Source organism: Martes martes, assembly GCF_963455335.1.
Source record: "Martes martes genome assembly, chromosome: 5".
Classification (NCBI taxonomy): domain Eukaryota; kingdom Metazoa; phylum Chordata; class Mammalia; order Carnivora; family Mustelidae; genus Martes; species Martes martes.
The window spans coordinates 125328499-125332349 of NC_137892.1; the positions used below are offsets into that span (position 1 = coordinate 125328499).

The following is a 3851-nucleotide window of genomic DNA, read 5'->3' on the forward strand; positions in this document are numbered from 1 at the left end:
CCAGCTGTATGACTTAGGACACATTGATTTCTCTGCCTACTCCTCAGTTTTCTCATCTGTAAAATGTGTATAATATTAATACTTGCCCAATAGGATTGTCATGAATCTAAATGAGCTAATGCGTGAGACCCTTAGTGTGGTTCCTGGCCCAGTGTGTATGTGTATGATCAATACGTGCTAGTTCTTATTTTGTGGTTATTATTGGTGGTAACTTGAGAGACCATTGTAATTGGATGGTGGGACAGGTGTCAGATTTTATAATTTTCTTATGGGCTTTTGCATCTTGGCCAGCATTTCCTTAGCATAATCTCTAAGCTGGCTGTTGCTCGAGAGTTTAGAAACATACCTGCAGCTCCGTTTGCAGAAATGAGTTGGATCTAGCCAGGTCTAATTTCATCAGGGCCATTTTGTGATGAAATGGATTGTATATACTGGCACTCCAGTATCTTATATCCCCTCCCTGAATTTCAGTAAGTTAGTACCACCCAATTAATTTATTATATTTTAGCCGGCTTAGTTGTAGAGGATCCACTCTCGCCATGAGGAACATTGCCCCCTGTACTGCAGTGGTGGCATGAGAACTTCTCCTTATTTCTACAGTGTCTTTTGTTGGCTTCTCCACCTGGTCACCTGCGGCATCCCATCCCCAGAGACTGCACATTGCCTAGGGAAAGGGAGGGTGAGCCATGAGATGGGGAAAGGTGGAAGAAGGAGGGGAGAGGGAAACTGGCTCATCCCCCCACCCAAACACGCTCTAGATCACAGACCTCCTCAAAACACAGTAATAAGAGAAAAAGCCCACAAACCACATGGCCACAAAGCCGCAGCAGGGTGTGGAGGTCCTGGGAATCATCCTGCGGGCTATGCAGGTGGTCTGGCCACTGGGTGTCACTGTTAGTCTGTGTTCCTTTGATTTGGTATCAGGTTTCTGGCGTTTGCGGGTCTCTTTCCACTTCCCACAGGCTCCCTCCCTGTGCTGGTCTATCTCCCTGGGCAACTTTACTGAAAGCATAGACAGTACACTGAGAGTGAAATGACCCAGAAGCAGATTTCTGATCTGCACATGGGAAAGTAGTCTGTTTGTCACAGAAGCAAGCAGTAACTAGTTCTACAACAAGAGCACCTAGGAAGTGAACTCTAAAAACACAGAAATATCTCATTGATTTTATCATTAATTGCTATTCTTTCCTCCTTTATATAGTATTTGTTTTTTATCTTATTAATCTATATTCTTATACTTATCTTTAGTTCTTTCATTTGATAAAATTGAACATTTAGATGAAGTAGAAATTAAACCCAGAAAGAAGGATTGGGAGGAAAGACCTGAACACATAAAGCCTTTAAAGAAATAGAAATCATATTTAACAAGACCCATTATTTTTGCTTGCCCTCTTTAGAACTTGGTGTGCATTTTCAATCTGAAGATTCATGTCTTCAATTCTGGAGTATTCTTCATCATTTTCCTTATGAATACCGACTTGTGAGTCCCTCCTGTGGAAGTTTTAGTCGATTATGCTAGACATCTCATTCTTTCTTCCATCTTTCTTGGTTAGTTCTTCCATTTACTTGTTTCCCCATGCTACGTTCCGAGTGGTTTCTGCAGATCTGTGCTCCGGTTCATAAATTTTTTCCTCTGCTATGCTGAATCTTTTGTTTGACTTATCCAGTGAGTCCTTAATTGAAGGGCCTTTGTTTTTTGTTTCCAGGAGTTGAATTTTGCTATTTATCAAATATGTCTCTTCCTATTCCCATAATAGTCTATTCTTTCATTATGGTTCCTAGGTTTAAATATATATATAATTTTTTTTAAGTTATATAAGTAGGCCATGCCCAGTGTGGAGTCCAACATAGGGCTTGAACTCACAACCCTGAGATTGAGATCTGAGCCAAGATCAAGAGTCAGACATTTAGCCAACTGAGCCATCTGGGTGCCCCAGTTTAAAAATCTTTTAAATTACTTTGACCTGCTTATTCTTTCATTTCCAACCCTATTATTTCCCATTCTTGCAATGCTGATATATGGGCTGGCTGCATCTGCTGGTTTTCTGTCTCAGTAGTTAATTTCCTTGTGTGATTTGTATCTCTCTGTGATCTACAGTTGGCCCTTGGACAATGCAGGGGTTAAGAATGCTGACCCATTGCACAGTTGAAAATCCATGTGTAACTTTTGAATCCCCCAAACTTAACTATTAATGCCTACTATTGACCAGGACCCTTACTGATAACATAAACAGTTGATTAACCCGTATTTTGTATGTTCTTTGTATTATATACTGTATTCTTACAATAAAGTAAGCTTGAGAAAAGAAAACACAGTTAAGACAATCATCAGGAAGGAGAAAGGGTGACCCCAGGAAAGAGCGGGGCTCCTGCTGGGAGAGGGAGCCCTGAGGAAGCATTTTTGACCTTCTACAATGAAGTGAAACGAATAGAGAAGAGAGATTTAGTTCTAACATCCAAAAATCAGCTTGGACGACTGACTTGTTCTGGCTCCTCTAACTTCACTTTGAACCCATTTGAGGTTCTTCAGTTGGATCCTGAAGTGACAGATGAAGGAATAAAAGTTTCGACAGTGTTCCATATTAGTGTATCTTGACCGGAATCAAAATGATGTTGACAGCACAAAAGTCTTTTGAGGCTGTGGACAAAGCTTACAAGTTGCTCCCGGGTCAGAAGCCAAAGAAAAGGGCTGTGGATCTCATCAAGCAGGAAAAGAATACACAGATCACACACTGAGAGTGAAAGAAGCAATGAAGGGCAAAGGAAAACCCACAAATGTGGAGGAGGATGATTCTGAGCTGTTCAAACAAGCAGTATATAAGAACAGACCAGGGGCGCCTGCCTTTTGGCTCAGGTCATAATTCCAAGGACCTGGGATCGAACCTCTAACAGGCTCCCTGCTCAGTGGGGAGTCTGCTTCTCCCTCTCCCTCTGCCCCTCTCCTCCACGCATGCACGCACGCGTGCACGCTCTCTCTCTCTGTCTCAAAAAAATGAATAAAATCTTAAAAAAAAAAAAAAGAGTAGACCATAAAACTCTTTGCTGACCTGGAAATTAAAAGGAAAGAGAAGTCAAAGAGATGCATGGAAGGAAGCAACGAAGGGAAGAAGAGATAGAAACTGGAGAAAAAGCCAAATGAGAAAGGGAGTGGCAGAAAAACTTTGAGGAAAGTGGAGATGATCATGTGGCCAGCTGGTGAACCTTCCAAGCATATCCAAAGGTGCAGAAAGAGAAGAAAAACTGGCCCTTCCTGAGATGACTGAAAGCAAAAACGAAGCAACGTGAACCACAGAACCTTCCCCCAACTGTCTCCCTCCTGCTTTGAAGGACTCGTTCTTTCTTCCCATTTCCACCCCAACATAAAGTAGTATTTGCTTATTTATTTAGTCCACTTTCAATACAATTTAATAGAGATCAGAGTAAGTTCTTTGCACACTGAAATGAGGGGTTCGGTTTAAAAAAAAAACCTTCCTCCACTCCTACCCTTGGACCAGCCACCACAGTTGCTTGCCTTCCCTTCCTGCAGCCTAAAATGTACCATTTTGTACTTCACTGAACTGTGGTGGTTAGAAATTTCATGTACAGCTTGTGGAAATCAACCTATTAAATGTTCTGAGTTAAAAAAAAAAAAAGAGAGAAAAGGGGGCGCCTGGGTGGCTCAGTGGGTTAAAGCCTCTGCCTTCGGCTCAGGTCATGATCTCAGGGTCCTGGGATTGAGCCCCGCATCGGGCTCTCTGCTTGGCAGAGAGCCTGCTTCCCCCCCACCTCCCACCTGCCTCTCTGACTACTTGTGATCTCTGCCAAATAAATAAATAAAATCTTTAAAAAGAAAAAAAAAGAGAGGGGTGCCT

At 42.1% G+C, this 3851-nt stretch overlaps 1 pseudogene across 1 annotated transcript; it reads left to right on the forward strand.

Moving 5' to 3' along the window:
• The first annotated feature begins 809 nt into the window (after positions 1-809).
• LOC308343352 (dnaJ homolog subfamily C member 8-like) lies at positions 810-2861 on the forward strand (annotated as a pseudogene). Its single transcript has 2 exons — positions 810-897; positions 2355-2861. The product of its transcript is annotated as a dnaJ homolog subfamily C member 8-like (transcript).
• Positions 2862-3851: the final 990 nt, after the last annotated feature.